Source organism: Poecilia latipinna, unplaced genomic scaffold, assembly GCF_001443285.1.
Source record: "Poecilia latipinna isolate Pla-1442-1.1 unplaced genomic scaffold, P_latipinna-1.0 Scaffold3, whole genome shotgun sequence".
Classification (NCBI taxonomy): domain Eukaryota; kingdom Metazoa; phylum Chordata; class Actinopteri; order Cyprinodontiformes; family Poeciliidae; genus Poecilia; species Poecilia latipinna.
This window is the reverse complement of record NW_015112619.1, coordinates 1,033,012-1,057,500: the sequence shown is the minus strand read 5'-3', so window position 1 is coordinate 1,057,500 and position 24,489 is coordinate 1,033,012. Positions and strand designations below refer to the sequence as shown.

At 40.4% G+C, this 24,489-nt stretch overlaps 1 protein-coding gene across 2 annotated transcripts in view; it reads left to right on the top strand.

Moving 5' to 3' along the window:
- The window catches only part of zfhx3b (zinc finger homeobox 3b), a 355,565-nt gene that overhangs the window by 89,065 nt on the left and 242,011 nt on the right, over window positions 1–24,489 (top strand). The window contains exon 1 of one of the 2 annotated variants that reach the window (XM_015049125.1): window positions 21,489–21,760. The exons of the other annotated variant lie outside the window; for it this stretch is intronic. The gene's annotated coding sequence lies outside the window, so the exon portion shown is untranslated. Of the gene's footprint in view, window positions 1–21,488; window positions 21,761–24,489 lie in introns of those variants that run through there. 2 annotated transcript variants of the gene reach the window in all.

Genomic DNA, 24,489 nt, shown 5'->3' with positions numbered 1-24,489 from the left:
GGGGGGGGGGGGGGGGGGGGGGGGGGGGTGTAGCGCACAGCCATATGCCCCCAAGTGACTGCTGCTTTCCTGCTCAGAGGGAGTAATGGACACCGCATCTATTTTTTTTTTCCTTAACCACTATTATTTTTTATTTTTTTTAAATCACTATTGTTGTTAATGATTATTACCTGGACGTTTTGTCAACATTTATTTGGCACAAATTTATTTGGCCATCATCATATACCTGCAATATACACCGCTAAATGTTATTATGAACTTTAAATTATTACTAAAAAAAAATGATCAGAAATATTTCTAATTGAATAATCAGACCTGCATATCATTACGACAGTTCTAAAACTATTGTCGTCTCTACATCAATTTGAAAACTAGTTCCTGACTTTCATGGTGACATTAACCCAAACTTATTTCTATATATATTTTGTTTCTACATCATGATAGCAAATCTGTTTTCCGCTGTTCATTTTTCCCGCCTCATACTATTTTGTTACACGTCTGTTAATTGATTAATGATCAAAGATTCTCGGCAGTAGATCATTTTACATCCTGCATTGATGCTTCGAGACTACTATTTTTGTTGCACATCAATTTTCTAGCGATGTAAGACAGCAAGGCCCTGCATCCTTCCCTGTCTGATATGTCCGGTCAGGCTGTGTGATGTCACGTTTCTTTTAAACGCCTTTGCTGTTTGAGGGACTGAAGGTATATAGAGCTATATATATATATATATATATATATATATATATATATATATATAAAAAAAATAAAAAAAACTAAACAAAGAATATTATCTCGTTATGTGGAGGGATGGAGGGTACAGGGGTTAATAAATGACGTATGAAGGGACTTAAAAAAAATCTCACTACCTGAGGTAAATATGCACTCAATTTAATAGCAAGCATTTAGTTTTTCTATTCCCTTTAAATATGTGTAGCATATGAGGACAAACTGGTTTGGACAATTTTCGGAACAGTTCCAATAGTTAAAAAAAGCACTGTGTACATTTCTGGAGAATATATATATATATATAATATAATTTCTCATATTTTAAATTATATCCTTAAAACATGAACCCTGAGAGGTAGATTACAAAACAACATGCGGGTCCCACCGTGTTGCTGGCCCCTAATTGGTGTATTCATGCTAACAAGTGTCCTATTAGAATATAATGAATATTAAATAGACGGAATGAACTTGTCAGCTTCAATCGGATCACGCGCCAAATTCCTCAACAGTTGGCCCGCGAGGCAATTAATACAAGCTATTATCGCGTGATAAAGCTTAATTAGCACCGATTAGGCCAGAAAAGGAGGGGCGGTGGAGTGGGGGTAGGTGGGCTGGACTGCTAATTGAAAAATCCTGCTTGTATATCGCAGACACGGGCTGTTTCTAAGCAGCTCTCGGTGTTAAATGCGCATTCACATTCAAATGAGAGCCGAAAAGTTTGGCACAGGAACAGGCACACGTCCGCCTCCCAGCCCTTCAAAACACACACACACACTCTCACACACACACTCCGCCTTTTGTTGCCACGACACGTGTTCTGGAGAGCTTTTTATTGTTGATTCTGCTGGAAGGTGGCTCTGTGCCCAACAGCCTATAGGAAACGGGTGGAAGGGGGACATCCTAATTACAACTAAGACGTAATTAAAATTAAATTGTATCACATCACCTAAGTGTCTGATTCTTTTTTTTTTTTGTTGTTTATTTTTATTTGACCTTACAATGTAACGCTCCGAATGACGCACAGCCAGGCGCTCACATAAAGCCAACAAAAGCGGAGCAGAATAATAATCTCATTGAAATAAAACGAGGGGGAATGCGTGTGCGCGCGCGCGTGTGTGTGTTAAGAAAGGACTTTAAATGCGTTTAAGCTACAGTGTGGAGAGCAGAGCCTTGCACCTGTCTCCCCTCTCGCTTGCGGATTCGCACCCCTCCTTCTGCCACTTGCATTGAAGAGTCGCTTTCTGTCTGCGTGTGCCTGGGTGCGTGTGTGTGTGTGTGTGACTAGTCATGCATGTCATATTTCTGACCGGCACACACGCAAACAACGCCTTTCCTGCGGCATTTGTCTCTTTCTTGCGCATTACAGTGAGCATGTGACCTAAATAACCATTTTGTCGTCTGTTCTCCCTTTTAGACTTCTCATAAGAATAATCTGTAACTCTGCACGTTTTGTTGCGTCCCGACATCCCCCTCCTTTTTTTTTTTTTTTACACGGTATGGTCTTTGATGAGTATAATATTAACATGATAAGGAGATGTCAATGAAAAGATCTCTACCTGACGGAGTAGAGGGCCCTGTGATATACTACCTCTAATGTAATATTAATGCATGCAGGGCTTGTTTCTTATCGGGAAAGATCTCTGCAAAAGTGTCCTCCACAGGGACCCACTTAGACTGAAGCTCACATAATAGGACAGATCAGACTATTTTAGCACGTTGCCTGAAATTTCCTTCCAGGTTTTTTTTTTTTTGCAATATGTGGCAGGAATTTAAAACGCTTTGATTAACAGCAGCACATCTTTTTGAGCTCTGTTAAATTTATGAGCTACGTTTTTGGTCCTGTGACAGAAAGTGAAGGATTTTTGATTCCAGTCAAATTGGATTTATTCCATAAAATTTCTGATTTTTGCCATGAGAATCAGGCAGACTGTTTAAAGTGAGCATAGTCAGCTCTGATTAACAAAAATGTGAATTAGAATCAGAGCGGAATTGTATTCAGACACCTTTTGTTTGTTACCTGAAAAGTAATAATTTATTTGTTTGTTTTTTTTAATGTATTTTGGTAAAGCTGGATTTATTTAGTAGTTCTATTTTTTTTTTCATTGTGTGTTTGACCATTTTGAAAGCATTGAGCTTGGATGGGAAGTGTTTTAGGGAGGGATTCATTTGTTCCTCTGAAATTGTGAATTTTTTTATGCATGTGTTCTCCAATAAAAATAGTTAAAGGAAAATCTGAATTTAACCAATCAATTCATAAAATTAAACAGTTTATTTGAAAATATTATTTAAATTAGAATGCAGTTTTTTTTTTCATTTGCATGTCAAAAAGGGTAAAAACGATTATAAATCAGGTTTACATTCATTTTATCACCTATCTATTTTTATGATGTATGTGAATATGTTATTCTGAAAAATCTTAAATTATTATCATTATTTATTTATTTTTTTTGCATAAGGCCAAAATTAACTTTTCTGCTCCTCGGATAGATTGAGATAGACTTAAATCAATAACGCTGACAGTTGTATGTGTATATCTGTTGCAGAACTGCGAGAGTGTAAATAAAATGCAGACTGATGTGTCTGCCCTGTGAGGAGAGAATATCCAGGGATAATGAGGCATAATGCTGCCTGAGATCGGGGCCTCCTACTGAATGAATCCCAAATTATTCCCCAAACCCGATGAACATTCTCCTGGGGGCCACAAGGTCAAGTCCAGGACCTCTGACCTCGGGGAGTCTGGGTCTGGAGCGGAGGTGTCGCAGGAGGCTGAACGTAGCCACTCATGCTGCCGCTGCTGCTGCAGATGACGACGGCGATGATGATGGCGAGGGAATGCCCCGTACCTGCTTGTTGTCTCTGTACAGCTCGCCATCTTCGGCCTCTGCATGCCTCTCTGGACTTGAATTTTAGCCAGAGCTCTATCTATTATTTAGCAGGCTTATTAAAAGTTTTTTTTTTTTTCTCAGAACCATCAGGTCCAGCCAGATGACCTGAGAAGAAGGGGAGGTGAAGGAGGGGTGGGGGGCTTCTGAGTGGCCAGACAGGAAATCCAAATGGATGCAGTGAAACTGCTAAAACACATACACTTCAAATAAACAGAAAACACAGCCTGCATTATTAAGAGGTGAATTCACTAGAGAAGGAATAAGAGCTTTTTAATATTTCACATGCATAGTCTCAAATATAGAAAACTCTTTAATAAAAGCCAACTTTTACAAATAATAAAAGCATAACACTATAGACATTCTAAAATAAACAGAGAATACAATAACTTTATTTAAACACAACTGAGATCGTTGGTTGTACAAAAAAAAAAGTAATAAAAGTAATTGAAACACTAAATTTGACCAAAACTAAATTAGACTCGAGCAAAGTCAATTTATAAAAAAAAAAACCTTTCCAGCATTGACATATTTTAAATCACAATTTGAAATAAGAGTCTGAATTTGATTAAACATGACCTTGTAATAACTTGCAAGGTTCAATATATTACATATTTTAATCATTTACATCCTGTGGGAAAAGTGATTTTGAAGGGAGTTTAAAGTCCAATTTGAACATTTCTTGAACTTTAGCACCAATAAAACTTGCCTTATCACAGAGATGTTGGATCCTCCTTAAGAGACAGACATAACCCATCACAGATTTTTATTTTTATTTTTATTTTTATTTTTTTTGCTGGGCTCTGTTTGGTTTTTTGAATATTTAAATCTTTGGTGAAAAGCATGACATAACCTTTTCCCCCTTAATGAGATGTGCACCCATGCACTTCCCATCTGTGTCCAGAGAGGGCAGGGCTATCATGGGGGGTGGGGACGGGTAAAAAGAGCGAGAACTGGCCGAGGCAGAAAGGTCAGCAGAGGCAGGAGACAGGCGGGCTGGCCGACCGCTAAAGCTTTGAACCTAACAGATGGTGAAGGTTAGGTGACGTCCCCTCGCCTGGCCTTTCCCCAGTAATTGAGGATAATTTGAGTACCAAAGAGAGCAGGCCTGTCCACTGTCAGGCCCAGAAAGGAGAGACGAGGTTAATATGAAAATGATTTTGCATTACGGCCGGCTTTGTGAGGCTGGGTGCAATCCTAATCCTGGCCTCAGGCAGCAGGAATGAAGAAGTGTCACCCTGGGTCCAGGCGCCACGCCACGCACATGAATACATCTCCGGCCTATCGCCCTGTGCCCCCCCATTAACCAGCACTCTGCCAGGACCGATTACACACTCCCACTCAGGAGCTGGGCAGGCTTTGGGGGCATTTTAGGGAGGCTTGAGAGTGAACTGACATCACCCCTTATCCCAGAAGAACAAAAGAGGTACAAAAAGATATCAGTGGGGATTTTCTAACTCTTACCACAGCTACTGTAGCTTTAGACCTGGATTAGGGTTACCTTTGAGAAAGTTATTAACCAGGACATATGTTTTTGATTTAAAACATTGCTTTAGCCTTTCTTGTTCTTATTATATAAAAGTTGTTTTTTTTTCTCAAATAATACATCATTGCAACAAATTTGCAGAACAGCTTTGAGTTAGCACAATGCTTTCAGTTTGCAATTGTGCAGTCACTTGTGTTCACATGGTTTGATGAAGTCACTTAAAACTATTGATCTGACAGTCGAACCGGACGTGTTAACCTGACGAGCCTTGGAGGGAATTTCTGGGAAAATCAAGGTGCCCCAGGGAGCAGCTCATAAGCTCTAAAACAAGTCACAGTAGACAGAAGGCTCATCTAAAATCTATTGTGTGGCGTGAGCATTAATTTGGGAAGTCTTCCTGTTTAGGCCCTAGTATACTGTTTTTGTTGGTCTTTAGTTAATTATACTGTAAAACTAAGCTCTGCTATATAATGTAACAGCACAATAAACTGAAAAGTCGCATGAAGGCCAAATTATTGTTTATCTGCGAAGGAGAATTTGGAATACAATCCAAGCGCCTACACAAAAACAAATACACAGCTTTTTTCAGGCAACTTATTCAACATATTATTGCAATTATAAGAGAAAGAAAATTTCAGCTTAGTTTGTCTCCTGGTCACTTATGTTCGCATTGTGTTTGATTTGTGTCAATTATTATTTTCTAATGTGTCAAAAAAAAAAAAAAAAGTTGCCGCTGAAATAATCTGGTTAAATGTGTGGAAGTGTTTAGTGTTCTCTCCAAGGCTGAAATTCTTCTTCCGTTTGTTGTGTGTTACCAAGTTGCTACTGTGCCATGGAGCTGGGTGGCCCCTGGCCTCCCTCAGGTGTAGTCCAGATGAAGGGGTCTTTGCCGGGGAGTCCCTGCTGCGGCGCCCTCTGCTAGTCCGTCTTGCTCCCCTGAAGCGCCGAGCTTTAAACCGGCTCGGCCTGCGACCCCCCACCTCCGTCCCTCTCCCCGGGCTCTGAACAGACCTTCCCAGCCCTGGAGGATAGTTTCTGGCTACAACTCGGGTCCTCATCTTTCTCCACCTGTCTTTTCACTTTTTAAGTCCCAGCTGAAGTTTTTTTTTTTTTTTTTCCATCAGGATTGAAACAAGTTCAGGTTCATGTACCGAATAAAGCAGAATAATGATTTATTGGCTGCACTTACACCATTGATTTTGTTAAAAGAGAATAACTGTCGGAAAGATGGAGTTTGCCTCTCGGTCTGAAACGGGGGTGCTCTCAGCCTCCGTTTTCCTCCTCTTGTCACCCCACCCCCTGAGCTTCGTGTGGATTGGTCAGCTGGCAGGTCAGTCGCTCTCTCAGAGGAAGAAGGCTGAATAAAAATTGTGTGCTGCTTCCCTAAACAATGAGAGAAGCAGTCGTTTTATGCAGCTCATAAGCCTTTTTCTTTTTACTGCAGCACAGACTCACATGCTTGCCTGCACACACTTGGGCTGTGATTGGAACCTTTTATTCACCTTTTTACCATAATGCAACTCATATTTCAGTAAATCACATGAAGGCAAATATCTCTTGCAGTTAAAATTGTATTTCTTTTTTACATATAAATACGCTTATCTGAGCTTTCAGCTTTATTACCTTCTAATTATGTGACTTCTTTTTGCTAGATCAAACAACTCAAAGATAACATTTGTCATTACCTTGACCTCTACAATCAAGGCCAAACATGTGTCTTTGAAAGCTAAAGCAAGGAGCAGAAAAAAAAAATACACTTTTAAATAAGATCAATTTTAAACAAACCCAGGGCAGCCCTTTGAAAAGCCCCGCCAAGAGATTTACTTTGCCCCGTGGCAAATAATATTTCTTGAACTTGGTTTAAATTTCAAGTGCCTTCTTGGGTTTATAAAAAGCTGGAACAAAAGAAAGAGAGTCTCCGAACAGCAAATATTATCTGCTGGCTGGGCAAAATGTCAGGGCTGCCTTTTTGTTGTCTCAAATACAGAGATGGATCTGGTATCTGGCAAGCCCCAGTAAAACAACAACAACAATCTCACAATATACATCACTATTTACTTGAATTTAGTCAAATCGGCGTGAAACCTTCCCCATGTTCGTGTCTGACTCAGATCCTTTCTCCACGTCGAATCGCAGTCCTCTCAGGATTTCTTTGTTTCTTAGCATTTGGTCAGTTCAAATTCGCTTTGGCATACAGCTGAGATTTTTTTTCCTCCTGCTATTCAAAGCCAGTTAAAACTAGTTTATAAGCGACATCACTGCGGTTCAGAGTAATGTTGCATATCATTACAATAACTTTATTTCTAAAAGTTTCCACATAAACTTGGATTTATTTGATGATTGAATATATTAAAAAGGAGATGTGCTTGCCTGCTTGCTCTGCAATCTTTCAGGATGATAAACACAGCAATAACTATTTACTCTTCCTGGGTAATAACAGCACTTGGAAACCAAGTAATGTCCTGTTCCCTTGATCAGTCTCATCGAGCAATGATGAAAGCATGTGGAAATTTGTTACAGAGGCCTGGTGTGACATCCATTACTCCTTAATATCCTGCAATCTTTCCACTCTCTTCTTTCATTTTTCCTAAAATCCCCATTGCTGCGAATCTAACAGACCACCTCAGCACGCGTGTTCCCACCTCTCTGCTCCTATAATGCTTCACATTTGGTCTTTTGTTTGTTTGTGTGAGCACATCAGAGAGAGTGAGATAGCTAAGCAGTCGTAAAAGAAGGCTGCTGCCCCACTGCTGAGTCACTTTTCTTTTAATTGGATGCAGGTTTTTCCCTAAACTTCCCTCGCTGGATGCGGGGAGGAACACCACTGCCTGTAATTTGGCTTTCCTTTGTAGTGAGACCTTGTCAGAGCCAAATAAACTTACCGAAGCTCACCGACCGGGAAACCCTTCCCCGCAAACCCACTACACCCCAGCAAGAGATTCTTCTCTGTCATCTGATGTTCCACTCTGCTTATACCAGAGCTATCAGGGGTGGAGGTAGGGGGTGGGGGCAGATATGAGGGGCATAAAGGGGGGGGGAAGAAAAAGGAAAAAAAAAAAAAAAGCCACAGCCCCGCTATCATCATTTTATTTTGATTTTTTTTTTCATCCCTTTCTTTAATCCTTCTGATGAAGTCTGGACAGGCAGAGGCATGCTCTCGCAGACAGCAATTTCACTTCACCATATGCGCCTCACACATAGAATGGCAGGGAGTAGAGGGGTCTGTCGGGAGCATAGCCAGGAGACAGAGGGGAGGAAGAAAATGCACGACATGAAATCTAGAATGGACAGCAATTTCGGTGCACTGATATCACATGAGATTCTGTCTGCAGCATGCCCTCATTCTTCTTCACCTACATGTCTGTCATGAAGTCACCATTTGCAAAAAAAAAAAAAAAAAAAGCCCCTCACATCACTGTCTGTCTACGGGCCACACGGCAGAAATGTCACGCGTCTTACTGCTAATTTTAAGGATGTAAATAAATGAGCCGGATACTCACAAAAAGAAAGCCAGGTACCTACACAAAATGGTGGTGAGCGTAGGGATGCTTAGCCCCTCCCTGCTCTGTGAAAGCTGTGCCGACACCCTGATCACATGACTGGAGAGGATCGGAAATTAGCAAGTCTGCTGTGGTTGCTGTCAGACTTCCCCGGTTTGCTCTGCCGTGCAGAAGTGATGCCTCGGCGACGCAGGCGACATGCATTGTTTCAGATGTTGAAATATTTAAATCACAATCCCCCCCCCCTCCTCCCCCCACCCCAAAACAAACATAAAATACAATAAAAAAAAACAAAATCTTTGGATAAATATTTCAAATGCATTTGAGCCTACTATGATATTATAATGCCAATAAACCTTAAAGGCTAAATGTGAAACCACTAGAAAAGTAGAATACTTTTCTAGAGAATTTTATGTCACTGTAAGGGGGACCTGAAGGAAAATTACTGTAGGTGGAAGCTAAAATAATTTCATTTTGATCAATAGACCTTGACCAGTTAAACACAAGGAGAGATCCATAATTGCGGATGTTGTTTGATTTGTTTGCAGTTTCATTGCTGACCAAGTAGATTGCCCCTTAGATCTTTGTCTTGCTTCCTACATATACATGATATATCCATCTCATATCATCCAGACCTGTGTACAGCCCCCTCTGAAGTGTGTGTAGACCTCAGGGGGGATGCATTGCATTTGTTCCCGAGGGGATGGATAGAGGGATGGATGCGGCTGAGCAAACACTAGGTCACACACACTGATTGGGTGGTATGTAATTAAGACTGCATTTGGCAGCTTTCAATTTTGGGCGAGAATTGAAGGGGAATTAGAGTGATTGTGTCTATTACCAAGTTCACCTGTGAGTCCAGGGGGATCGCATCAGTTCTCTGAAGCTCGGAGACTGTTGGCGTGAGAAACTGTTTGCAGACTTAATTTGTTGTTTCTGCAACTAATTTGAATGATTGAATTTTTTTTTTTTAAACTAAAAACATACAGTGCATTTCAAAACGCCCCATCTGTTTCCAGCTATGCCGTCACTGTGAGGCATTCTTCTTCACAGTAACCCATCACTATCAGTGTCCATGTCGAGTTGGACACTGGCTCCAGTGAATCGTTTTAAATGTATTTTAAATGGCAGTAATAAGACCCGCTGAGTGATTGATGTTGTCAGCAGATAGCGTATACCTAAGCAACCCTGAGCCCAGCAGGTGTAGATCAGCAGCACATTAGACAGACAGGGGAAATGTCTCACAGTCGAGGTGTTTTTTTTTCTCTTCTTCTTCTTTCCTTGAAGAGACATACGTTATTCGTCCCTCGGCAGTGATGTTAGCGTGCGTACTGTAACACAGTACCTGTGCTAGGCGATCCGCCCAGGAGGATCCATTTATAGCTTTTCAGTTGCTGCAGGGAAAGACTGAGACATCCCGGGATATTGATCTAGTTATTGACATCATTTAATGGTGTCCTTTAAGCGTATTGTTAAGCTGCCAAGGAAATAGAGGGGAAGTGTTTAGAGGTAATCTCCCTGTAATCAAAGTGAAATCTGTATTTTAGTGTGAATATTCAAAACTGAGGGTGCAGTTATCTCCCCCCCCCCCTCCCCCAAGTCATTGAATCAGATGAGGTTGAAGTTTAAATGAATTTAATTCAATTTAAAATTTGGGGGAATTTGTAGTAAATCTGCTATGCCTGTATAACAGTCGAAGACACAGTAATCTGTAAATGTCAACATTTAAATCTGAATTTTTGGTTGCCTCTCTTGCATGTTTTTAAAATATATATTTGCCACGTCCGCTTAGAACCGCAAGGGCCGGCCTTGACCTTGAGCCATTCCCAGGCTCCGAAGGGGCAGCGAGGGTCTCCGAAGGGGCAGCTATGTGTGTATGTGTGACCACACAGACAGCAGATGTTCCTGTGAATTTTGTTGTGGTCAGTTTGGGATGTCGTCTCTGTCCGGACCTGACCCCGTGACCTTTTAGGTTTAACAATCTGCCCCCGCAGGGCTCTAAAGGAAAACCTCCATATGCAGTGAAGTTGGAGGAAAAAAAAATTGTCACAATGTTTTGAAAATGCAGCAGACAGAGAGGATGATATTTAAATTGTCAGTAATTTCGGTGCTGCTTTCCTCGTTAATTATATTTTTGGGTTTCATTTTTCCATTTTTAAATTTCAGTATTTAAAATGTTGCTACCACTCATGTAGCAAGGCAGTAAACAGAGTACCTCACGCTTGTCATAAGCAGGCGATGATTTTGAGATGGCGCCTCAGTCGTTCAAACCAGGGTCCTCTCCTTCCATTCACCGTGCATCGTATCACTGCGAGGGGTTCAGAGTCTGCTCCCCACTGACCAGTTCCAGGCCTCGGGGCTTTCTGTAGGGAATGAGCTACTTGCTGACCACTTCAATAAATTTCCATCATAGGTACCATTCAAAATTCCAGTAACCATGTTCTGACTTTATAATGTGACAGCCTATGTCAAATCCCATATCATTGCAACAGAAGTTCAACCAAAAATCTTTCCTCATTCAATCATTTCTTTAGCTGTCCAACACACGCCATGATCTGAAAGCCCAGAAGGCTCTTCGAAAATTAGGTTCTGTTAATTAAGAAAGTTAACTTTCTTTGAGTTTTGTTAAATGAAATGTGGAGTCGACCGTTAATAGATTTGTGACTTTGTGAGAGTGAGTCTGACAGGATGATGCTGGTATTTGATTCAAATGAATTATTCATTTTGAGATGTTTTCTGTATAATTCATGGGTCTCTATTTCTGTGCTGGCCACGGCGCCAGGGATAACTCCGTAGTTTAAAATGATGTGTGGGAATGTGTGTGTTGTAATTAGATTAATAGTTATTTAGGTAAATTATAGGAATTCAAATATGTTAACCAGAATTTGATGCTGGTTGATTCCGAGTTATTTAGAAGCCTGTCGGCAAATAGCATGACATTAACCTGATGAAATAAACAGTAATTTTCTATTGTGCTCAAATATAATTTGATTGATTTTTCTGATGAAACTGATAAATTAATGAATAAAACAACACCAAAAACAAAAAAACAAAAGGAAAGTAATAAGGTAGCACAATAGCTTAGAAAAAAAGTTTCACCTCATTTAAGCACTTGTGCAATTGGTGTGGAGTTAAAAGAAAGGTGTAAATATATAGTTTTCATAAACTAACATTCATAACATTTTATGAATGTTTCTATCACTTAGTTCCTGTTGCTTGATTAATCGTATTTTATAGGTAATTAGCATCTTATTAATATAAGTTTTGACTAGTACTGTGAAGGTGGAATTAAATAAATGTGCATTTTCTCTCTCCCTGTTTCCAGTTCTGTAAAACTAATCACCTAAGAAGGCCTTTATTGTTTTCTATTTTGTTTTTGCTTTGCTTATGTAAATATATGTATGTGCACAAATTATTAACATATTTAGCATAAATTAAAAAAAAAAAAGTTAAAAGAAACCTTTTTCAGTTTTTTTTTCTCCCCCGTGGTATTAAGCAAAACTTAACAAGAAAAGCAAAAAATAAATAAATAAATAAATAAATAAATAAATAAATAAATAAATAAATGCAACATTTTCACAATCTCTGTTTCCCACCCTACCTGTGGCCTTGTTGAAAGCACACATGTTGCCTGATCCCAGCCTTAAAAGTTTTTGACTGACAGCAGCTCATGGGTGAGCTTTACTAGCTCTATACGGTCCCTCCCCTCAAAGACACGCGGCACAGGCTCAGGCTGATTTGACCTCAGCCACTTTGTTGACTTTTCAAAGATAATGGGAAGCATCTTATTGTGCTGTCTGAGGCTTAGTGATTGCTGCTTTCCCTATGAAACTTTCCCCAGGATCAAAGACTCTCTCATGCATTAATAAAGGGTGTTTTGTGAGGCTCTTATTAGCTGTAATGTGCCTGTCTGGTAATTCATGTCTGGTGGCAGCACGCGTCAGTTGTAGGCGGAAGAATGAAAGAGCGCAGACAGTGTTGTATTTCAATATTGCTGCCTTTCAAGCGTGCTGGGGCTAAATTTATATTGATCTGAATTTGATAATGATTCTATTAGCTCTATTAAATCTGTATATATTCAGGGGCTCAGTTACACTGAAACAGAAAAAGAGACAAACAAAACAAATTAGTGTGTAAAGGTGGATTGTGTTGCATGTAATATAAGAGGGAGCTGATGCAGAGGATCAAGACCTGTCATAAAGTTTGAATGGGTTGTGCAAGAGGCTGCGTTTGTGTGTGTGTAAATATCTAAATAACCTCGGCATAAACTGTAGTTGGAGTTGTTTGTTTTTACTCTGGACATTTTTTAAACAGATTTCTTTTTTTTTTTTTTTTTTAATTTTTTGTTTGTTTGCCCTGAGCAGTCAGTTTAATTAAGCTAGTTTGCACATTCCAAACTAAAACAAATGTTACATGAAAGCATTTCACACAAAATAACTGTCTAATGAGTATTTTCTAAAAAAGAAAACAGAGTTATAAAGTTAGAGCTTCCTATGAAAAGTAAAAAGAATAACAAAGGTATTAGCAGCAGTAGCCACAAATTACCTATGCAAATAAAGTATCTAGAGAAAAAAGCAGAGTGACAAAAAATTCTCTCCAGCAGCACAAATTCAGGAATACCATATAACTTCTAAACCACAAAAGAAAGCGGGTGGCGTCAACTGAGTTTTGACAATTAGGAAATACAAATGCCACGTCTGTAGGTGGCAGATGTATCAGTGTTGGTAAAATAAATTGTAGAAGTTACTGAGAGAAAAATACTTGGGTGGAAAGATCAAATTTGAGGTGTGTGTGTGTGCACTACTATATTCTGTTGTATTCCCTGTAATTTATGTTTTTCAGGGATTTAAAAATGTTCTAAATAAATGCATTGATGTAAAACCAGGAGGTATGAACAAAGCAAACAAATATGTCACCATTTCCCCAATTTTTCCCTTTTTGTGAGTCAAATTATACACAACTTACACTTTAAAAATCTCGACTGAAGTCTTTTGGCTACCAAAATTGGCAGTTTGTATGTAGAAGAGGGTGCAAGCACATCAGACAAACATGTTTTTGAAAGTTAATGTGGAGAGGATCTAATAAGTTTTTACCATATTTATTTAAAATTACAGTTTGTCATACAAACCTTTAAACTTAGGAGTGACAGTGTTTGTGGATTCGCACCCAAGAAGGTCGGATTTCAGAGGTCATCAGATCACTCGCTATTAACACACTGACCAGTTATTGGCACCTTTGTGACACTGGTCAGCAGGTCTGCCGATACCTGTCTGTTACTATGCCGGTCAGACAGAGGTCATCATTAGAGATCTGGGTCGCCATGGGGACCTTAGGGACCACCAGCTCAACAGGCCACAAGCGCAGACAGGTCAGGTCGGGGCAAACCCCTCACCCTCCCGACTCAGCCTTATTCCTGTTTGCTATTTCTCTCTCTTTTACTCTTTTAAAAGTCTTCATTTACTTCATTTACACCTTTGCACATTGGTTTCAATTTCAGTTTCTGATAATGTTTTCTGTGACTTGATTTATAGTCTAATGGTTCATCATCATCATTGAGCAACTTCTCGATCTTTGCCTGTGGCTTTTGCATTGAACAGTTGAAGCACAACTCATCCTTAGTGTTGTCACTTCAGCGACCAACATGGGGCTGATAAATCTTTGGGAAAACACTCATTCAGGGAGTGTGCATACATGCTTCACAAATAACGGGAATTGTATATTTAGGTGAATTAACATAAGACATTTTGCACAGTCTAAGTAAAATGTAATTCATGCATAATTGATCCGGCGGCATGATTGCCTGAGTTTACTGTCATTTTTCTGTGGTGAGACAAAGTCTTTCCTCAGGCTGTTTAGCCTAATGGACGTTGGGGATTTTTAATTTAGGGCTGTCCGGGAGCAGAAATGGAGCTTGGGAACTCTTGCTCTCTTTTGTGTAACATGTGTGGACAATCTAATTGCCTGTCATTTTGATAAACTCCATCAACTTATTTAACTGTTGTGCCTCACATCCCAGTTTTTAGCTGCAGGTGAGAAGAGAGGGACTTCTTTCATGGAATGAGCTTAATTTGGTCGACAGAATTGTTTTGCTTTTAAGTTATCAGTTTTAATGTGTTATTTGTAGCATTAACACACAACATTCAGCTTAGTTGCAAGTTCTCTTGCAGAACAAGAAAAATCCACTCTCCTAAATGGGCATGGACTGCGTAACACAATCAACATATATTAAATGTTTTAAAAACAAAACGTTACTATGGTTTAAAGCCTTTTACGTGAGATGCCAAAGAAGGTGCAAAAGCGACCAGGTTTTCTCAATCTGTGCACAGGATAAATTGCTCTTTGGCAGCAACAGGTGAGGGAGGCAGAAGGAAAATCAAATATATATTTTTAAATTTTATTTCTGGCTTAAAATACAAAGACAGTCATCGTGTGGAAACTAACTCTTTAAATGGCACGCATTATCATTTTCACAAGTTTCCCCTTTCATTTGTTTCCAGGCTTGTGGATCACGACGGTTGCATTCATTTCATGTCTAAAATCCCAAAAACGTGTAAAAGACGAATTAAGTTACATTTGAAACGGTTAACTCAGGAATCAGTGCATAGAACAGCGGCCAGCACGGACTCACCAGAATCAGCGAGTCACTTTCCTCATCACAATCAGTTGGTTATTTACTTGTTAGGGTTTAACTGCACTACAGTAATGTAGCTGCCAAAACATTTACCAGAAGGACATTGTCTGTCTCACCATTCAAACTCTGTGTCCTTCTCCAGCTAGAGTCTACTGCACATCATTTGGGCCCCAAAATGTCACTTTACACTAATCCTTGGAAAGTTAAATTATTCGGACACCATCTGCAGCCAAATGTTCCCTGATTCATTTGGCTTATCTGACCAAAACATTGTAAAAAAAAAAAAAAAGTCTCTTCTAGAACTACTTATCATGGTAAGCATGCAGGAGAAACATTTGAAGCAAGTGAACATATATGTATTTATTAACATAGTCTACGGACACCAGTAGGAGTTTGCACTGAAACAGCAGATATACTGCGTAAAAAACTTAGTTTAAGAATAATGTATTTAAATCTAAATCAGTCAGGGGTGTGAATCATTTTAGGCTCAACTGCCCTGGTGCCAATTTTAAAAGAAGAATAGTAAAAAAAAAAAAAAAAAAGCATGCAATTTTATAATACACATTTAAGAACTTATGAAACATAGGATGTTTTTATGATATTGTTAGACTAAAATCTAAATAATAATGTGATATTATAGCTCAAATGACTGCACCTACAAAAATATTCTTTACACTTCTTTGAAACAATTAAAATAGCTTTTTCTTCTCTGTTTTAAATGAACAGTTCCATCACATTGAGCATTTTAACTTTGACATATAACAATTATTTGACTGAGTGAAATGATGGCATTTTCACTCAAACTCTTCACGCCAACAGAATATCATACAGGCCAATGCCTTGCCCCATTGTCACGGTGACTTTGAAAAATGTAAATAATAATAATAAAAAAAAAATAGTCCTAAAGTCTAAAAATGGGCAAGTTCACAAATGTGTTTGTGCCCTATTGTGCAGAAAACCACTAACCTTTACTTTACTACTGCAGTCAACTAATATGCCTGTTTTAGGGTCTGAGGTAGTGTTACTTTTGCTTGTATAAGTGTGATCTATTTTGAGAAAGATGCAAAAAAAAACAAAAAACAATAAAAATCTGCTGCTGATGGAAAAAAAAACAACATTTTGATATTTTACATCAGGGACTGTTTGAACCTCATGGTCATAAGACATGCCCATATTTGGACTGAAACAGGCGCTGATGCCCTTCTTTGGTCTAAATGCTGCTGTGTGCTTTGAACAAAATTGTTTGTATGTTGCTGAATGTGGTGGCCAGGTTGTTAGAGTAATTTATACCTGTTGTGCACCAGATAGGCTTAGATTGGTGAGATGTCTGTCAGAAAGAGAGGCAAGATTAAAGATAGGTAATGCATGGTTAAGGTAGTCTTAAAAGGTTTTTTTTCCTTTTTTCTTTTTTTTGAGAGCATAGTATGGAGTTGAAACAGGCTATTGGCTGCTAACAGACAAATGAGAAGACATAAGTTACACAGAACATTAAGTAGCGATAATTTTCATGTATTTTCACACTCTTCAAGTAGCATGTAATGGCTCAGGATTACGACAAGGCTAGCAACCATATTCGGCAATGGCCCTTTCACAGCTGGTGGACGTGGTGAACGAAACATAGCCAAACCCCAGGTTGGTCGCCACTTCATTATCCCCCTGTAACCATTCACATCAGCAGCCAGCTCCACCCCAGACCTGCTGGGGCCACCGCTGCACCAACCACTCGCCCGAAACGAAACGCAATGAACTCCAAAACAGGCCGTTCATCTTCCAGATCGGGGTGATTTACCGATTTGGAGCGGGCCTCTCGCCCTCGAGAGCCACAAGAACATTTCTCCTTCTGCTGAATAAACATTCATAATCTTTAACTTGATGTCCTGATAGGAGGAAAATAGAAATCAAGCTGTCAAAGTTCATTTTTCGAGCATTCTGCGCTTAATCAACCAATGGAGAAAACGGAGTAAGATGACACAGGGGGACAAGCAGAAAAATGTGGAAACGGTGGAAAAATGAATGTATCTGATTGGACGGCAGAGCTCGTAGGGCATTTGAATTCATGCTGGGGAGGAATGGAAGCAGGAGCTATACGGGTTTTCCTGCTGAGTTGCATCAAAAGAGAAAACGGTGGAATATTGTATGTCCCTTTTTCCATTTCTTTCTATGAAGTACAATTGTTTTTAGAAGCTTGATTGCACTTTTGCAATTTTTTTTATTACTCTGATGCAGTTGTAACTGTGTCTTTCTCTGTGCCTAACATAATAAGCCTACATCCACAAGGAGAGTGGGGCAAGGAGACTGACCGGAAGGGTTTGAGGGGCGGGGGGGAGGAAAACACAAGGTGTTTGGGGGTGGCGGGGAGTGTTACATAGGAGAAAACAGGGCTGCAATAGAGATATGCTTTGGGAGAGAGAGGGGCGTGTATTAAAAGATGAGAGAGGTGACCTTTTTTCTCCCTCAAGCTTCAGTGTGGCCATCAGTGAGCAGCCATGTTTGAGAGGGACGCCATTTTCTTGCAGCACTCATTACTGCTTTTTATATTCAGCAGTGTTGGGATTCGCTGGTCACTATTCAGGCCCACAGTCATGTCAGACGTCTGTTAATCATGTGAAGTGTGTCTGTCTGTGTCAGGTTTGAGTGGGGGGGGAGGGGGGAAAGGCGCTCCGAAGGCGGAATGAGGGTGGGGGCGCTCAGATTAAACAGACAGACTTCTGTCTGACCGCAGCTGAAGTTCATAACTGCGGCGACAGTCGACGACGGAAATCGCTTCGTTTGTGGCGTGTGTGTTGTCGAGCGTGATCGCCTCTAACATCATCCCATCTGTGCCGTCACTCATGCCCATCTTCTTTCGGGCCTGCTGGGTGGACCAAATTTCTGTAACCTTCAGTCAGAGTCTGTAAGCGTGACCGAACGGCATGCTAACACGCGTGCGGTTTCCGGTGGTGTTTCTTGCGTCTGTGAAAGACAGAGGCGCTGTTTTACTGGGCATGTGCACGGTGTCAGACTGTGCTCCGAGTACAATACATGGTGACGGAACAACCCACAAGACACACACACACACAAAACACCAAGACCCTCATTTCTCCCCCCACCCCCTCCTCCTGCCCTTCTCCCAACACAACCTCCTCCCTCTTTACACCCCTTCACCAGGACATCTGCTCCACAAGCGTGGCTGCCATTGTGGCACTCCACACTAACAGGGGTTTTAGCCACTGGTGGTGTGAAATTAAACAGCCACCTCGTCCCTTGATGATAAGTGGCGTCCTGTCTTCATGCTGCGGCTATCTCCTGTCACACAGCACAAGGTCATGCTTTCAAGGGTGATCATGGGAATTAGAGTTCACCATTGTAAAAAAAAAAAAAATCTGGAGGAGTTGAACATGAGGGACGAACGGTTGTGGAAACTATCTTGTAAGGACAGATTCAGTCTGGATTTTTTTTGTGAGTGAACCTCACCTGATAATGTGCTGTTCAATCAACAGGGATTTTTGCCTTGATTCAGCTCTTTATCCAGCATCTGTGTCCATTCTATGCTCCGTTTTAATTAAAGTAAACACACGCAGGGCTTTCTGATACTCCAAGCTAATTCTTTTTTTTTTTTTTTTTTCATATTCTATTTGATTCACAGGTACAAGGTAATTACACATTACTCATTCATAGAGAAGTACACTAAAAAAACCGAAAGAAAGTTATAGAAGTAATGAAAAGGCTCTTTTCCCTGCCCTGGCAAATTATCTTTTTGAAATTAATACTTAATATTTCAGTATTGTTATATATTTTTAATTCACTCTGCATTTTTGCAATCATAATGTATCTTTCCACATTCATTGTGGTGCTCAGCCTTGATGAGTACTTCAAATGTGAATTAAGGCACTCCATTTTAAAAGGAAAACGAGTAATAATTCAGAGATATTAATAAAACATCATAATGTTATTCAGGAAAATTGAAAGTAGAAAAACAGGAGAGAAAAGGACGGAAACATTAACTCGTTGAGTGTTTAGGGATGTTTCACGGTTGCGTGTCTGGAATACGATGTGCGCAGAAGGGGGGCAGGGGGTCACCGGAGTGCAGGTTGTTGTCTCAGTGGTCCGACGGAGACCAGGAGGTCAAGGAGAACACATGATAGTGTTACTTACTTTTACCAAACCATTCATTAACACGGATGCAGCGTATATAATCCTTATTTTCTGACTTGGTACACGATGCAGACAGACAGAGGTGTGCAGCAGAATGGAGGGGAAGGACTAAAGCTTACTCTTGTCTCTCGTTGACTTATAACTTGGGTTGTGCTCTTTTCACTCCCCTAACTTAGTCTCTCTTAATTTAAGATTGTTAACTGGTGAAAATGAAATTTCATTTTTCTTACTGGGGCTTTAAAAAAAATAACAGAAGGAAGTTTTTATGATTATGATGGCGTTAAAATGATCGAGATGTGCTGGTAATGCCACTGGAGTAATTTTCCAGCTCTACTAAAGCTCCAATGTCAGTGACAGAATGGTTCGGCCTGGCCCGGGGTCATTTTATTTCTCTTTGCATGTGGAGTAAAATATGCGTCCTGTGGTTGAGAATTTGGTATCTTGGTTCAGCACAGACTTCAGTGCAGCTAAACGCAGCACAGGTTGTGTCACCTGTACGGCCATTAGTGAGTAATATTTGCATACGAGTTGTGTTCACTCAGTAAATCTGCCTTTGTTTCAGCGCTTGTGATTTTTAACTCTTCCGTTTGGGACGCGGCGCACTTTCATATCAGTTATGTTTCTGGATAGTTGTGTTAGTCTGCTGCTCCCGCTGCAGCGAAGGGCCAGTGCTGATGGTGCTGACAGAGTCTTGAGGGTCCACTCTGCAGTCATGACTTCTGCCTGGACGTTTAATCCCACGGGGCCACGCTGCAGCAGTCTGTTGACCAGCGGGGCATGTTGAGCTTAAGCAGGCACTTTAAGCCTAAAGGTTATGCTAATATGCATTTGTCCATTCATATTTTGTTGTAAAAAGTAGGTTAAATGAACGAACACAGCCATTATTTTATAAATACTTTTTTTTCCCCCCATTTTTCTAAATCACTAAATACAAATCAATAACAAAAGGAAGTCGATGTTAAAAACACAGACTGATATTCTGTCTTTTTAGTGTTTTTAGTTATCCTCTTTAGTACACACAGATGTATCATAAGCTCATGTTTTTATTCAACTGCAGGAGGCCTAAATGTAAAATTTTGGAGATTTAGTTCTGTCTTTTTTTATTTTATTTGTGTGTGTGTGTGTGGAGTGGATTCATTTTGCACAAAATATGGCAGCGTGATTTGGGATTGCTTGGAGCCAGCAGTGATGTCATTAGGCAGCAACTTGAATGATAAGGCAATCCCAGGCACTGAATAAATAAATAAATTAAAATGATTTCTTATGTATTCTTTTCACCTCCCTGCATGACCCTCCTCTCCCGAATCCTAACCCCCTCATCCCTACCCCCAACTGCCCACCTCCCCTAAGTACACATATCACAAATACAACCCTTATGTAGTCGTCACCGCTGCTCCCTTCCCCCCTGCGTGTCCACAGGCATATCAGGAGGGTGGGGGGGGAACCCGAATGAATGCAGGTTTTTAATAAATAATGCATTCTACTAATATGCATTCAGGTGGAGACAGTCTTCGGCCCATCTCGCGCACATCCGCAAAGAGGAAAAATATAGAATCCAAGAAGGGAAAGCTTTCCTCCTGAACTGAAATCGTTGACGGCTCGATAATAGGCTAAAACAACGAGCACGAGAGTGAAAGAGTCAGAGAGGGAGAGAATGATGAGAGAGAGGGAACCGGGAAAGAAGAGGTGAAGGGGGGGTAAGAGAGAGGGAGAGAGTGGCAAGCATATTATAACTCATCCATGTGGATCACCCTAGTAGATTGGGAGCAATCCCTTGTTGAAATTGTCTTCTAAACACTTAGAGAGAAGGAGACAGAACGGAGCGGCCAGCCCATCTCAGTGTGCCTGTGTGTGTGCTCTCACACTGCCTGCTATCCCAGCCAAGGTAGAGAGACCTTTGACAAACTGCCTGCATGTGTGTGCGTGCGTGTGTGTGTATGTGTGTTTCACCTTGCTCCAGTGTGTGTTGCCTATCTTGTCAGGCAAGTGTGTGAGTACGTACGTGTGTGTGTGTGTATGTGTTTGAGCAAGAGGGAGAGAGAAGATGCATCTGAGTGTGTGTGTGTGTGTGGTGGAGGAGGTGGTGGGTATTATGCACCCTGGATGTTGCCTCGTGCTTTAAACAGTTGCCTACAAGCCCAGGTAGTGTGTGCCGGCTTCTAAATAAGCAGCACATTCACCGTCCCCTTCAGGACGGGAGGCAAGGCTGCAGAGTGTGAAATCAGACTAATACAGTGGCGTAGGACTGAGCAGGAGCAGGAAGAAGCTCCCGCATGACTTACTCAGACTAGAGGGGTAGAGAGAGAGAGAGAGAGAGAGAGAGAGAGAGAGAGGACAAGAACCAGCAGAAGATAAAGAGGGGATTGGACATCAGAGATAAAAGGGAAAAAACAGAAAGGTCAGTATTTTTTTATTTTAATTGATTTTATTTAGTTATTTCTGCTCTGTGGATGCTTCCTTTAAGTCTTCCCCACTTTCAGTGGAGTTAGTGTGGAGCTGGGACTGAGCCTGTGACTGTTCTGATTTGCTGGAGAAAGTATTGATTGTAAGTTTGTGGGAAGTGTGGTTATTTGATCCTTCCAGGTGAGAACAGACAGTGGAGGTGGGGTGGGGCGAGTATAGAGTGGCCTAACTTTTTTTTATTTAGTATGTGTATATGTAAGAGTGTGGAGTATATGTTTTCTTGTTTGCATAACTCTGTATGTGTCTAGATTTAGTTTTACTGTACAGGGTGTGCACCGGTAGTCTGTGTACTTTGCTTTCTTTTTTGAAATTCTCTGAATTTATGGAAACAGCTAAGGTAGGCGTGCATGTACATGTGGAAGTGCAGAGATTGTGAAGTCTAGGGGTGAACGAGACGATACTCCACAGAATCAAATGGGTCATGATGGGGCGGAAAAAGAGGACTTTTCATCTCCAGTTTGTGTGTGTGACGTAAAGAAGACAGACAGACGGCGTAAAGCTCGAAACGCAGCGACCAGTCAGTATGTCATGCGGTGACGTGTTATCCAATCGCAGCCTGCGTGCACGTATACAAAAAGACCATGTGACCATGGCGCGCTCGCTCACACAAGATGGTGTCCACAGCTATTGTACGGAAAATTTTGTTCACAGTATAATTCAGAAAGTTTTTTTTCTTCATCAATTCATTTTAAATGTTTCATCATCACACTTCTTACATCTTAAACATTTTGTCATGGAGTTAAAATTCTAATTAACATTGCATTCAAAGCAATAGCAGTGACTTTTTTTTTTTTTTCTTCCAAAAAGTATATTTTTAAGCAGGAAGGAAAAAAATAAAAAATAAAAACTGTCAACGTACAGATGTGTTCAACCACACACACAGGCACAGGAAAAGTGAAAAAGCCCGGACTACCAAATTGTCAGCAATACTAAAGACATCAACACAAAAATTTCAGCCATCCATCACAGCTGTCGGCCTTTTTCTGTGGCGACAGTGATTTATTCCAGGGCTGAAATTATTTGGAGTCTCTTGCTCCCTAACTCACTGGCTCTCTCGCTTACATTCACTGACGCACACGCACACACACACACACACACATCTACCATGCAGCTCCACTCCTCCAGTCTTAATAGGTGTTGGATTTGTCCTGTTGTAAATTTCTGAAGTAGAGGTGTGATGTATGTGGAATTATATATGTCCTCTTAAAAAGCTGACCGTACTATATCTTCTTGGGTATGTTGTGTACTGGATGCTAACAATGTTTATTTCATCTCATCAGTGTGTTTAACAACAGATACTCACAATGTTTCTTTAAAAGACGGTTTAATCAAATCTCTAATCCACAACAGCCTGCAGAATACATTTAAATTTAATCTATCTTAATTTTTTATTTTATTTTTATATTTTAAGAACTAGCATTTCAAATGACACATTGCAAACTTTATTAGATTTCACTTTTCTTCATACAGATGAAAAAAAGATTGGGTATTAAATTTCTTGTTTTAAATATTGAAATTAAACTTTGTATACATTTCCTACAAAATCCCCACCCAAAAGAGTAGACTTACCCACCAACTGAGACGAGAGATAAAAAGTGTTCAACTGTATTTTTTCACTTCAGTTACAGCAGATTTGATTAAAAATCAGTCATGTTTAAAAGGTGTCAGTGTTTCCCTTTTTTTTTTTTTTTTGCAGCACTGTAATGATGTAAATAAAAATAAAATCTGTCACACAGTGGTGACCCAAATTCTAAACACGCCTATAAATTCCACACAGCAAGTGGCAGGCGTTTCTCTAAGACTATTTTTGACATGTGTGTTAGCCATGCATCTAGCAGAATAAATGCGGAGACATTAATTAAAACTGATATGCAGTGAGTATTCTTTCACATACTGATGCTTGTTTGTTTGTGGAAATTATGAGCAAAACAGCTGCCCACAGCAGTGCTAGTTTGACCCCCCCCCCCCCTTTATTTTTAATACCACTGTCATTTCATTTCCTTTCTTTTCTGCACGGCCTCTCTGGTATTCTTTTCAGATGTCGGATGATAAATCAGGTCTTTTGTGCGAGAGCATTTATAAGTCAGTCCAATGCCCCTAATAACCCTGCTCTTCCAACAAGCGCACACACTCCTCTAAGCTTGTGCTCTACCTCTAAGCCTTAGCGCAAGCCCTATGGCTGCGTCTTAAGATTGGCGTGTGCATGTCTTTTCTGCAAGTGGGTACATGCACATGGAGTCACGTGGCATTGCGCTCACTGCTGTTGTTTTTTGGTGGACGGGTGCTTTGTTTGATTTGCTTAAACATGCCAGTTTTGCACATGCACGGTCAGGAGCCATCAGCTCTTGATATTTTCGTCTTCATTGCTGATCCGAGGTGGTCTGTGTGGTTATGGAGTTGAGCAGAGCAGCAGAGATTGCTTGGTTATGTGTCAGCTCTGCTCTGGCCTTTTATATATCTGGAGAAATGATGTTTGTGCTGGCATTGAAATCGGCCAAGGGGGTCACTCGGGCTCAGTCAGAGACAAAACTCAGAGCGTGCCTTATGTTAACAGAATCCAGCGCGCATTGAAAATGAAACATCTGGTTGTCTTGTTGAGCAAAAAAAAAAAAAAAAAAAAAAAAAAAAAAAATGGGGGGGGGGGGGGGGGGGGAAAAAAAAAAA